We start from the raw sequence: 14,348 nt of genomic DNA, 5'->3' as shown, positions 1-14,348 counted from the left end.
TATTCAAGGTTTCAAATACCTCTATGATGAGAATAGGCTACCTGTCCTGTTGGGGGAGGACACAGAGAGCTGTGGGTTGGCATTGCTGCCTGCCATAAGATGAGGGACAGTGTCTGACAGACCAACCAACCTGCACATGTCCATTTATGTTGTAAATATCCAAGGTAAGCTTTGGCAATATGTACATTGTTACGTCATGCCAATAAAGCAAATTGAAAATTTTTAGAGAGACAAACACCATTGTAAATACAACCTATCTGTTCATTTATTTTCTCTTTCATACCTCAACTATTTACACATTTTTACAACATTGCCAATAATGCCATTTGAAATGTCTATATTCTATTAAAACTTCTGAGTGTATTGTTTACTGTTAATTTCTGATTGTTAATTGCCCTTTTGTTTCTTGTCTATTTTACTTTCTTTGGCAATGTAAACATATGTTTCCCATGCCAAAAAAAGCCCCTTGAATTGAAACTGAATTGAGAGGGCTGAGAGAGATAAAGAGCGGCTGACTGACTGGGTTTTGGTGACTGGTCACTGTGGCCTTGGACTGGTGACTGGTCACTGTGACTGGTCACTGTGGCTCTCTCTCCCCTCCTCTCCTTTCCTCTCCAATCCTCTCCTCTCCTGTCCCACACACACACACCACCTTGCTTTGGCAGGCCTGAAGCTGCCATGACCTTAGGCTTCAGTACACATTGTTTGTGTGGGGAGGCATGGTGAAATGACGTGGAAACAACAATGATTCAACCAATGTGTACCCAGTGGGACTGTGCTTTATAATAAGAAAACTGGAAGCATCATTACATTTTTCTGGCTGTGGGATTGGCATCTCTACACAGACAGGATATAGCATACAGTAGACTATTTAAAGTAGAGTTCAGATGCTGTGTTTCTAAGCAGCACAGAGTGATTCAGGAGATTCACCGGCAATGACTCATCCTTCATTCATTACCCTGCATTCAACATTGTGCGATTTCTAATAGAACACAACCTGATTCTGGTAGTTCATGACCTCACATCACCCACCAGGTCAGTCCAACATAGTTCATTAATACACAGTATAACAAGCATGGATGGATGTACATAGCCTACCTAGATGTATCTTTTCTGTGGAAAAGGACAACTTCAAAAAACCTACTACCAAAAAAATAACAGGATTCCTAGTCATCCTTCACCTTGGCACACACACTGTAAGGCTGACGGAAACCTCTTGCGTCGTTCTTGGCGACAGGCTTCCTGACAAATTACTCCGGCAGCATGTCCAGATAAGTTCCATTAATTTCTACTGGAGGAGAATCTAAGGAGGGGTCCTCTGAAAGCGGCTGAAGGGGACAAGGAATGGGAGGAACGAGGTGTGAGCTAGGGATTTCAGTGACCAGGGATAAGGTGCTGTCCTCCACCTCAGGCCCTGAGATAACCAGTAGGACAACAGGAAGTGACATCCATCACTGCCATCAATCACCCCGATCCACGTACACAGTCAAATGGGGTACGTCTGTAAAAAAAAAAAAAAAAGATTACTAGTCCCTCATGGGAATCAAACACACAACAACCCACAACCGAACATTGCAAGCACCATGCTCTAGCAACTGAGTTACAGATGACTTGGCACTAGGGTGTGAAGTGGGCTTGAACCCAGACCCAGCACAACAACTTCATGGCCAGAGACATGACTCCCCTTTTTTTTCTCTACTGTGTTATTGACTTGATAATTGTTTACTCCATGTGTAACTCTGTGTTGTCTGTTCACACTGCTATGCTTTATCTTGGCCAGGTCGCAGTTGCAAATGAGAACTTGTTCTCAACTAGCCTACCTGGTTAAATAAAGGTGAAATAAAATCTGACTCGTTGCTAAGAATAGTCGATAAGAACAGTTGCAATGTATGTTTACTATGGTCTCAGTCTCTTTATGACAAAGATAGTTGCAGCCCTTAAGCAATCATGGATTTTCAAGAAACAGGCCAGCATGTGTCTTTGGTGAGAAACACCATATGTTCAACTGTGAAGTTCAATAGAAAGTGAAGTTCAATACAAAGTTTAAAAAAAAATTGTTTTACTCACACTCATGAAGGCCCACTTGTCAGTCATTAGATTAAAAGTGGATTAGGGAAAAAGTCAAGGAGGAGAAACAGGCTATGAACCCTTCTTTTTTTAGGTTATACTGTTACTCTTTGTGCTTTGCCATTTACATTACTTTTACACTGTCCAGTTTCTAAATATAAGAATTGCTGTCAACATAACATGTTGTGAATAATTTCCTGGTACAAAAAACTAAGATATAACAGTTGATCTGGGCAGGCTTTGCTTTAGGGAGGAAAGAAACCCCACCTTCAGCTGAGGGATCAACGCCCAGAAATGGAAAGGGTCTGCGACCTTTGACATCTTCATTCAGAGGGAGGAGGGGCCAGGGCATTTGTTAGATTGGCTTTAATGATAGTGGGTCAATTTCCACAACAACTAATAGCATTGAAACGCGAGGCTCAACTTCTCAGCTATTTTGGTGCCCTAGCTAGCGTGAAGCGAACCCGTGCACATGAGCAGATACTGTGTGTGAGAGCGAAGTCTTGCCTATTGCTCATCTCAATATCTGTGGTACTGCTCGTGGCAACGTCATTTCGCTGAGTCTACCTAAGAAGAATACTGTAGCAAGTCAATGTTTTAAAAATTTTATATACAAAATATGTCAATTCTAGAACCCCTTAGAGAGCACTGTTATTTCTTAGCCTAATTATTAAGAAATAATAAAATAATTTACATGACAGAAAATGATCATGCCTCTTGGCCAACTGTAAGCATGAAAGCTACAGCTGTAATTTACAGCAATAAACCAAATGAAGGTAAGACTTCACAGAGAGAAACAAACAAATGTACTTATTCTGATTTTCAGCACATCTGATTATTATAAAGACTATCAGTAGCTAGGTTTCCATTCAATTGGCGACAGATCAGATTTTCATGTGAATATTCTAAAATCCGTGTAAGGAAAATATGCTATTTTTCTCACAAGTTGTGAGTTTCCACCAAACTGAATTGTTGAAGATAAAAAACAAACCAGTGAGTGATGAGGTAGTGCACACAAAATAAACTGTTTCGGTTAAGTTTCCATGTACTGAATAAACATCTAAAAGTTAAATGTGTTTCCATTGTATTTTCAACTCTACTAATAGTTTTGCCACATCTGTTGCGTTAAATAACAAATGCGCCTACTCTGGTTTTGGCACATGCGCTCTAGCCAACAGTTTGCAGGCTAGTCTACATGATGACATTATTATGGATAGGAGCAATAATATATATTTTTTGTAGTTAAGCATCGATCATCATGTCACCAGAATAAGACCCTCGATATTTATTGGAAAGGAGCATCAAGATCACTGTGCACTTTCACCACAAAATTAATCTGTAGCCAAATAAACTGCATGGTTTCCGGAATCGTAGGCGGGAGGACCACACGCAATATCATCGCGTGACTTCAAGTTTACTTCGAATTGATGGTTATTATATCAATATTTGCATATAAAGGCGTTTCCACCGCCATTTCTCGCATAATACATTTTACAGACACAAAAATATCCCACCATGTCGAACGAAATAAATATCTGTCGGCATTTATAAAATTGTACCGAAACGCCCTGTTTCCATCACAGCTGTGCTTCTTTTTCTTTTCTTTTTAAAATATACGGCATGACTTTTCTTGCAGAAAAACTGTGGATGGAAACGTGGTTAGTGTCAATGTTTTTCTTTCTATATTTTTTACACAGGGTTGACAATGAAGATGGGTTCCTGGCATTCTTGAACCCCAATAAAAAGGACAGGTTAAAAGTTTACAAGCACCTATGTAGGAAGATGGCTGGGCCAGAAGAGCAACAACTGAAAGAGGATGTCTACTAACAACTCCAGTGGTGATTAGTTCTCAGATGGCTTGTAGCAGGGGTCAAAGGTTATTGAACATTGTGGTTAACTAGACACCGGTCTGACCTAACTCCAGGTCCACTGACCTTACTTGTGCAAGTATGCTCAAGACCTCTCAACTTTAACATTTCATTGAATATTGTTGTCTCTTGGTTGACGCCTTGGAGATCGAAGGCAAATATTAATCAGAATGATGGTAGTGACATCTATGTGAAATATCTAACTCTTGATCTCTAGTGCTTGTTTTAAGGAATCCCCAAGAAGCTAACATGTATATTACAGTGTAATTACGAAAATAAAGTGCAACCTAAAAATCCATACAGAAATATTTTTGAGAATAGTAGGAAAAAGTCCATGGCACTGTGGAATTAAACAGTACCATTTGCAAAACATTTATTCAAAATGTCATGTCGTGGCAATTTGATCAATGATGGTGTTTGTTTTGGAGACCATCTATTTTCCGAGTCATCAGTTCTAAGTCGGGAGGTGTTAAGACAAAGACGAGGATTTCTCCCTGGCAGCGAACTGGATTTTGTCTCCCTTACTACCATATTCATCATCAGATAAGCCCTTTATGACCTTCATCTCAAGACATTAACAGTAGGCTAGAGATGAAACCAGGGAGACTCAAAAGTTGCTTATCAAGCTGTTACCCTGGTAACACCTGCTTAAAATAAGCATTGAGTGATCTCAAGAAATGTCAGGTGGCATTCAACTAAACCTTTGTCCCTCCCTGCAGGTTTTGGTAGTTGAAAAACAAAAGATCCTGAAAGACAGACCATGGATTGTGAAGGAGAAGAGTCTAATCTTATTGTGATGACTCACTCAAAGTATTAAAATCATAGCTGAATCAATACAGCACGTTATTGTGTTTCTCTGTTCTTATAAACTAAAGGATTGCTCCCGAGTGCTAGAGGCATCACTACAGACTCTAATTCGATCCCGGGCTGTATCACAACTGGCCGTGATCGGGAGTCCCTTAAGGCGGCGCACAATTGGCCCAGCGTCGCCCGGGTTAGGAGAGGGTTTGGCCGGGGTATGCCGTCATTGTAAATAAGAATTTGTTGTTAACTGACTTGTCTAGTTAAATAAATGAAAATAACATAAGAGCTGAATCCTTATTTGAGATAGGGCACTCATGACACGGAACTCTTGCAAGTTTCTTGAATATCTCATCAATGCCAAATTTAGGCTGCCTTCAAGCTACTTCCATGTTCCTCAAATTGAGATTGCCTTCAAAGCAGTTAACCGCTGGTGATTTCATAATGAAGCTGCACCATTTAGGAAAGAAAAAAGAGGTCCACAAACACAAGAGTTAAAAGAGAAAGAGAGTGAGAGAAAAGAGAAAAGAGAGAGAAACCTGTCTGCCACTGAGGAGGCTATTCTTATCTCCCTCAGATTAACTTTACATTGATCCCTAGGAACAATGTCAGCCTGTGAGGAAGCCAGGCCAGGGCCAGCCCCCCGAGGGCCAAATTGTCAGCTCAGAGCTCTGCTCGGGGCCCCTGACTCTGCCGGAAAGCCCCTTGCCCTCACTGACATGGCCGCACGTGCTCAGTCCTAAGCCACCCGGAGTTCATCATCATACACATCGGCCGATGACGCCAAGTGAATGTCATCAAAACTAGTATGCTACAAGGAACTGCAGGCCCAGATGAAACGCAAAGGCAACAGATCATGTGACCTTGCTTTATCACAATCACAACAACATAGTGAGGATATTAGTTAGCCTTATTAGGGTAATAATTTATTGAGATGCAATGCATGGGAATATGAAAAAGTGATGTTGGTTGCTGAGAACATATGACTGATGAGACTTCACAACCATACCTGACTCAGTATAGTCTATTAAATAGTCCAAGGCTGTAGTCACATGTAAAATACAGAGCAGTTTGATGACTGGCAACAACCCAGTATTAGCTAGCAGTCCCAATTTGTGATTAGGTACTTTCTATTTCATTTTCAAATGCTGGTCCTTTTAGGACATTTGGTCAAAAAGAAAGGTATTTGTCCAGCCATAAATTGGGAGGAGGAGGAGGAGGAGGAGGAGGAGGGAGGGATAAATGAGAGGTATTGTGGAGACAGGAGGAAATGAGTTATCCTCTAGGACATGAAACATGGGGGAGACAGTACAGTAGATTAGGATGGACAGACAGATTTGTAAAGGCAGTAATTACAGTATAAGCTCACTGACACCACATCTCCTGGTCACTCCCATCTGATGTCTCCTCTCATTGCCCATCCAAACTTACAATAAGATAAAGAAAAGGCAGCTTATTAGCCAATATTTCTACAAAGGTTCTTAGAGTAAGAAACAGAGAAAAAAATACAATGTGTCATCATGGTATATTCTATCTGAGCAAATATATATTAGACAGAACATATTTGTTATTTCAATCTAATGCAATATAGAGTTGGATGAAATATAGACAGTCTCTCTGTTTCAACTTGACCCATCACCTGCAACATGAGATGTTCGATGGAATAAGGTGAATGCACCAATTTGTAAGTCGCTCTGGATAAGAGCGTCTGCTAAATGACTTAAATGTAAATGTAAATGAAAGAAGAAAATATCAAATTCCATGTATAGCCAGCTGTAAAATACATACATTTTATAGGCCTACATCAGTCATTGAAAAAAGACTTACCAATTTGCAATTTCAGATGAGTGGATGTTTAAATGTCCATCATGCACGCACAGAATCGATCGTTTATCTTGCTCTCTCTCTCTCTCTCTGAATCTCTCTCTTCACACCGCGCTGGCAGCTCCTGTTGGTCATCTGAGCCACAGTAGACGACAGGGAGCCCTACAAGTGACGTCAAGGAATTACTCCATGTAGCGTTTGGCTTTAATTGGGAAATTGCTTGTAGTTCTTGTAATGAACAGTGGATATAATACAAACAAAGACTTCAGAACGTGCAAAACTGACGCTCAGTCATTGAAGGCTATGCCTCAAATGCGCGCAAGAGAAGCAGTCCAGTTCAGTGAAAAAAATGGTTTCTCATTTTCAGAACGAGATCGTGGTTCCTCATAATTAATAATTTTTAAAGACATACATTTATATATATATTTTCCACGCCAAAAGTGTATTGTTTTCAACAAACAAAATAGTAGACTATAGAGGTAGACTCTAAGTCTTCCTCTTCATCGTTTTTCATTTGAATTCGATTTACATTCTACACAATTAAATGTTGGTTAAGTTTGATTTATTTAATGTTTAACACTTAGGCTATAAATTGCATCATCGCATAGGCCTACATAAGTAGGACACACAAACTATATTTACTGTAAAGCATACAAAATAAAAGCGTATTAGAATACAAAGTATAGAAATGATAGGCCCACACCATCGAAACTAGAACCATATAAAAGGCCTATCTTTTGGCTACATGTTTCATTCACGCACGCACATGTTTTTCATTTCGTAGTTGCATGTAGATCTAGATGCGTTTTCACAGTATCAAACAGGTTTAACACAATTGTTCCAACGGTCATTGTGATACAAGTTGTTCATCAGCTCCTCCCATGGGGTTGGACTAAAAGTTTGAGAACATCTCCCTCTGTCGGGAAAAATGCTCGGTTGCATATGTCTACTCAAATGCAGGGTGGTAGATGACCTAGCGTCGAGATCGTTAGGCCAGTAACCCGAAAGCTTGTCACTGATGATTTGCCTTTGTAGGTGAATCTCTGTAACACTTCAAAGGAGTTTTAATTTATATTTCCACAAATAATCATTCCAGTAGGCCCATACAGCCATACTATTTAGTCTATAAACTGCAGTGTGTGCCTGAAAACACAACACGTCTAGGCTATAGCTTGTAAATAAATAAAAACTGAAATATAGCCAACCAATTTCTCTTTTCAATGAAGAGTTAAAAAAAATATATTATGTAAAAAATACATTTAAAAAAATACACGTAACTACAACAAACAAATACTTACTGATATGCTCTAGAGCTTTGGCGAATTCGATCGTGGACTTAAGGAAACAGCAGAGGGAGCGCCCCCCGATCCACATCGACGGGACCGCATGATCTGAAATGATCGACCCACACAGACAGTGTTGTGAAGAAGGCTCCACAGCGCCTCTTCAATGTCACGAGGCTGAAGAAATTTGTCTTGGCGCCTAAAACCCTCACACACTTCTACAGATGCACAATTGAGAGCATCCTTTCGGGATGTATCACCGCAGGGTACGGCAACTGCACCGCCCTCAACCGCAAGGCTCTCCAGAGGGTGGTGCGGTCTGCCCAACGCATCATCGGGGGCAAACTACCTGCCTTCCCGGACACCTATAGCACCTGATGTCACAGGAAGGCCAAAAAGATCATTAAGGACAACAACCACCCGAGCCACGGCCTGTTCACCCCGCTATCATCCAGAAGGCGAGGTCAGTACAGGTGCATCAAAGTTGGGACCGAGAGACTGAAAAATAGCTTCTATTTCCAGGCCGTCAGACTGTTAAATAGCCATCACTAGACGGCTTCCACCCAGTTACGTAACCCTGCACCTTGGAGGCTGCTGCCCCATATACATAGACTTGAAATCACTGGCCACTTTAATAATGGAACACTAGTCATTTGAATAATGTTTACATATTTTTGCTTTACTCATTTCATATGTATATACTGCATTCTATTCTACTGTATTTAGTCTATGCCACGACATTTCTCATCCTAATATTTATATATTCCTTAATTCCATGATTTTACTTTTAGGTTGTGTGTATTGTGTCTATTGTTGTGCATTGTTAGATATTCCTGCACTGTTGGAGCTTGAAACAAAAGCATCTCGCTACACCCGCAATTACATCTGCTAAACATGTGTATGTGACAAATACAATTTTATTTGATTTAGGCCCAAACAGTTTGTAAGCAGGGTTTGTCACCGTTATAGCGCAATTAACGTATTGTTTAGTGTTGTGTTGTGGCTTTGCTGGCACCAAGATGTACAAGCTACAATCGCAACGGGCAGGCACCATCATCAAAAATGGCCTGAACAACAATGCATTGGCAGGGCAATTCAAACAGGGCCAGGGTTGGGTAGGTTACTTTCTAAATGTAATCTGTTACAGTTACCGGTCCAAAATTGTAATCAGTAATGTAACTTTTGGATTATCCAAATTTAGTAATGTATTCTGATTACATTCCGTTACTTTTAGATGACTTTCCCCTTAAGAGGCATTAGAAGGAAACAAAAATGTATATTACCAATTGAACAACATTGCAGGATAAAATCAATGTTAAAGTTTACATAGCTGGCCATATATGAATGTTAAATTTTACTTTATGGGTTGGTTATGTAGGCTTCTTCTAACCCACCGCTTTCTACTACATATCTACTACATTAAAAATCAAAGTCTATCAGAATTCCAGTCATTCCAATAAATGTTATACCCCTTGATCTTCAAGAATAGGACTTGGAAATATGGAAGCATAGATTGGCCAAACTGCTTTACCTGAGCATGTTCCTAAAACGAAGAACTAATTAGCCAGCCTTACTTCGTTGTTTATGATTTTATTGTCATGGAGGACTGATTGAGCTCATTGATTCAAATTGAAAAGTAAATGCTGCAATCATGGAATGGAATGCTTTGAGCACAACTGAAAAATGCTATTTACATGTGAAAATGAATGCCATATGCTGCATTTGCTATAGGCCTATTGTTTACCATTTTGTTAGCGACACTCTGATATCTTGATAATATGCAGCTATTTAAAGGGCAAATTCACAGATGAAACAATTACAAAACGGTCGCCCCCCTCTGTTTTGGTAAAAAGCTGAGGGATGGGCCTGGAGAAATGTAACAATAATGTTGATATCATGGGTTGTCAGTCCTTGCATCCATAGCTCTGTCCATTAATCCGAGAATGGTGATATCAGAATTATTGTTTTAACCATGTTATGAGGCTATACAGTATTTGTTTACATTTACAATGTTTACAAACATGGGAGAAAAACATCTGTATATTTTGGGTTCTCGTGCAGTGTGACAGTTGAACTAAGCTAATGAGGCATTTCTAAGTTATATTCTTCAAGAATCAATGGATATATATATATATTTTACAAGGCCAAAACTATATGTAGCAACTTCAGATTGCCCCTTTAAGTCTATCAAAAGTGTGCAATTTTGAGCATGTGTCCATTAGGCCTTTGGATTTTAAAAATGATCTGTATGAATTAGATAAAAGCCCCACTTTTATTCCATAGGCTTGGATCAGCACTATGCAAGCTGTTGCAATAGCGTATTTTTCACTGGCTGTCAACTGGTTTCAAAAACAATGATTGATAGGCATCTTACATTTCTTGAATTCAACCATTATTGGGTTCAAATTCACATGTAGATTTGTGAACAGCCATCCACAACAACCACAATCTGTAAGGCGCAAATAGCTAAATGAGAGAGCAGCAGTGTGATTCACATCAATGCGCAATGAGAAGTGATATCCGTAACGCCGTAGACTACACCACCACTGCCATCCTTAACTCCAAGCATTTATTCAAATTGGATAATCTTTGGATGCCGACAGCAATGGCACCATTGGAATACATAGCTTGGACTGTAGCCTAGAAAAGCTTATTCCTGATCTTTTCCCGCGATCCATCAAACACATTTGGTGTGTCATCATAGTGGTCTCTGACTTGTGGTCAGACTTGCTCAGGTGGAACGAACTTAATTTTGCGCCTTTTTTCAATGGTGATTTGAATTTCATTGCGAAAACAGTCAAATATTTTTTTCGCAGACATCCTTTCTGAATTAATCCTCGAGGTAATCATCTAGTTTTTCAAAAGTATCTGTAATCTGATTACAATATTGTTGCTGGTAATGGAAAGGATTACAGTTACCGTTTTTTTGTAATCTCTTACATGTAATGGATTACTTGTAATCTGTTACTCCCCAACCCTGAACAAGGCTCATTTATTTATTTTATTTATCTGTTATTTTACCAGGTAAGTTGACTGAGAACACGTTCTCATTTGCAGCAACAACCTGGGGAAGAGTTACAGGCGATTAATGAGCCAATTGTAAACTGAGGATTATTAGGTGACCATGACTGTTTGAGGGCCAGATTGGGAATTTAGCCAGGACATCAGGGTTAACACCCCTACTCTTACGATAAGTGCCATGGGATCTTTAATGACCTCAGAGAGTCAGGACACCCATTTAACGTCCCATCCGAAAGACAGCACCCTACACAGGGCAGTGTCAATTACTGGCCCTCCAAAACCACTTCCAGCAGCATCTGGTCTCCCAGCTAACCCTGCTTAGCTTCAGAAGCAAGTTAGCAGTGGTATGCAGGGTGGTATGCTGCTGGTTAAATATGCAGTGATAATGTATTGGGCCTATAGCTTACTGCACAAACCTCATTACTACAGAACTTTTTAAAAATTGGTTAATGTTGCGTAGGCTTATGTTTTTTAAATTCATGTAAAAAAAATCTGAGTGGTAGATCTTGGCTTGCATTTAGACTCAGAAAGGGATCTTGACTCAAAAGGTTGGTGACCACCGTTCTACTCTGTTAACACTATCAACGTGTCCCTTTACTGTGGCAATTGTGATCGAATCAAAGCAAAATGAGCCACTATCAATGCAACATACAGAAACAAAATGAACTATGCAAAGACTGTTTGTTGTAGGTAGAACGCATCAGGGTAGGATTCTATTGCATTGACACGCACTACCCAGCCCATACTCTAGACCAGTGGGGCTTAAACTATCAGAGCTCAGGCCTATATGTGAATAGACCATTGCCATATATGGATTTGTGCCATTTACTTTGAACTGGATTGGGTTTACAGCATAAGCAGTCATGAGTAGATGCGCTTGTTTTAAGATCAAAGCGAGAGCTGCATGTAGCCATGTGTGCACATTTTGTTCATATGCTCAGCTAGTTAGTGAGTTATTAGCCCAGTTATATATGTCTTTGTAGTCAGCAAAATGGGAATGATTGCTTCCTACAAGAGCACAAAACGTGTACATCTCGGAAAATAGCCTTTTATTTTGTGTTAAAGGGGCAGTGTTGTATATTGAGACAGGCTTGAATAAGCTAAGTAGCCAATAGGGTAGCATAATTTGTCTGATTCTCTATAAAATACTGTTTTGAGAATAATAATGCATTTTATTTTGTGAAGTGGTTTGTTGCATCAAACAACACAACAGCATTTTCAATGTCAAGCCCTGCATGTTTTTTTCAGAAGTCTCACTGAACAACACACACAAGCCTACTGTAGGCTGAATGATAGAACACCTATTTCCATGTTAAAATATTATAAGATGCATTTTCTCTATTGTTTGTGATGGTATGCCACTCTGGAAAGTGTACATTATGATCAAATAGCCACAGTAGCCGACATGGCCAATGTTACAACTGTAACTTAAAGCAGGTACAGCCTCAGTGTTCACAGTAAACACACGCTGGAAGTTGCACATCATATTCATAATGGTCAAGTTTGGCTCAGCAGACCTGAAATTTGCGTGCCGAAAAAAAATGTAATATCACATTGCTTACAGGTTCTTTTCCAATAACACAGAGTTAAAGATACAAAATTAAATGTGACACAAGAAATAAATACACAGTAAATAACAATAACGAGAGAAATAACATGGCTATATAAAGGGAATACCAATTACCGAGTCACCTCCCTGCCCAAGGCCCTTCTCTTCCAATGCTCAGTTTAGCTGAGCGGCCATCTCTAGGAAGAGTTTTGGTGATTCCAAACTTCTTCAATTGAAGAATGATGGAGGCCACTGTGTTCTTCGGGACCTTCAATGCTGCAGAAATGTTTTTGTACTCTTCCCCAGATATGTGCCTCGTCACAATTCTGTCTTGGAGCTCTACAGGCAATTCCTTCAACCTCATGGCTTGGTTTTTCCAAATCATGTCCAATCACTTGAATTTACCACAAGTGGACTGCAATCAAGTTGTAGAAACATCTCAAGGATGATCAAAGGAAACAGGATGCACCTGAGCTCAATTTCAAGTCTCATAGCAAAGGGTCTGAATACCTATGTAAATGTTCAAACATTTCTAAAAATATTTTTTTGCGTCATCATTATGGGGTATTGCGTTTCGATTGATGAGGATCTACACACAATATTATTTTATTTGATCCATTTTAAAATAAGGATGAAACATAAACAAAAAAAAAAATGGAAAAATGGAAGAGGTCTGAATATTTTCCAAATGCACTGTTTATACTGTATAGTATAGGCTACAGTAGGCTACAAAATACACTTTCCAGTGACACTGACTCACCTAATGTTGAAGATGAAGCCTAAGCTACTCAGTGATTCAGTGATGGCAAATGAGCTCTTGCCAATAGCCTACGTCAAGATAAGATAGCCTACTTTGAAAAACAGTGATGTTCGCTCAGAATTGGTCAAAAGTTGTTGAGAAAACAATTGTTAGCTTATTCAAACAGATTAGTCTTCTCTTTTCGGCTGTAGGCATTTCCTTTCCAAACAGTATGCCTACCTTTTGTCATGATTGTGTTAAAAATGAGCAAAAGGCAAATTGACAGCTGTAACCAACCATATAATTATAATCCATAGATGGTAGTACCCATTCAAATCAGGACTGGCAACCATTGCTATTGTACCCATGAGTTTAACAGTCAAAATGCCAGGGTTAGAGGTTCCAAAACCTTTCTATGCATGATATGCTTTTTACCACAATGCAACAAGCTGTTTTAGAATGAACAAAAATATAAATGCAACAATTTCAAAGATTTTACTGAGTTATAGTTCATTTAACGAAATCTGTCAATTTAAATTAATTAACTCGGCCCTAATCTATGGATTTCACATGACTGGGATTGCAGCTTTGCATCTGTTGGGCGTGGATCAGAAAACCAGTCAGTATTGTGACCACCATTTTCATCATGCAGCACAGGCATATAGAGTTGATCAGGCTGTTGATTCTGGCCTGTGGAATGTTGTCCCACTTCTCTTCAAAGGCTGTGCGAAGTTGCTGGATATTGGCTGGAACTGGAACACGCTGACATTCAGGTCAATCCAGAGCATCCCAAACATGTTCAATGGATGACAAGTCTGGTGAATATGTTTACTAAAACGTTGATTAATGTGAACTGTCCCTGTAAAATAAAATAAACTCAAACTAAACTCAAACTCAAACAAGTCTGGTGAATATGTAGGCTATGGAATAACAGAGACATTTTCAGCTTCCAGGAATTGTGTACACATCCTTGCGATATGGGACTGTGCATTACATTGCTGAAACATGAGGTGATGGTGGCGAATGCGTTGCGCGACAATGGGCTTCAGGATCTCGTCACGGTATCTCTGTGCATTCAAATTGCCATCAATAAACTGCAATTGTGTTCATTGTCCATAGTTTATGCCTGCCCATAACATAACCCCACCGCCACCTTGGGGCACTCTGTTCACAACATTAACATCAGTAAACCGCTC

General features: G+C 39.7%; 1 long non-coding RNA gene across 2 annotated transcripts; it reads right to left on the bottom strand.

The window, feature by feature from the left end:
* Positions 1-332: 332 nt before the first annotated feature.
* Positions 333-12,722, bottom strand: LOC124009124. Of its 2 annotated transcripts, XR_006834228.1 has the most exons (4): positions 12,549-12,722; positions 7,859-7,951; positions 6,564-6,722; positions 333-1,501 (listed from the first exon to the last, which is right to left on the bottom strand). It is a non-coding gene; the product is annotated as an uncharacterized LOC124009124 (long non-coding RNA). The 2 variants fall into 2 exon arrangements; XR_006834227.1 differs by lacking the exon at positions 7,859-7,951.
* Positions 12,723-14,348: the final 1,626 nt, after the last annotated feature.

This window comes from Oncorhynchus gorbuscha, linkage group LG22, assembly GCF_021184085.1.
Source record: "Oncorhynchus gorbuscha isolate QuinsamMale2020 ecotype Even-year linkage group LG22, OgorEven_v1.0, whole genome shotgun sequence".
Taxonomy (NCBI): domain Eukaryota; kingdom Metazoa; phylum Chordata; class Actinopteri; order Salmoniformes; family Salmonidae; genus Oncorhynchus; species Oncorhynchus gorbuscha.
Note: the sequence above shows the minus strand (reverse complement) of the source record. Positions and strands in the feature narration are given on the sequence as shown.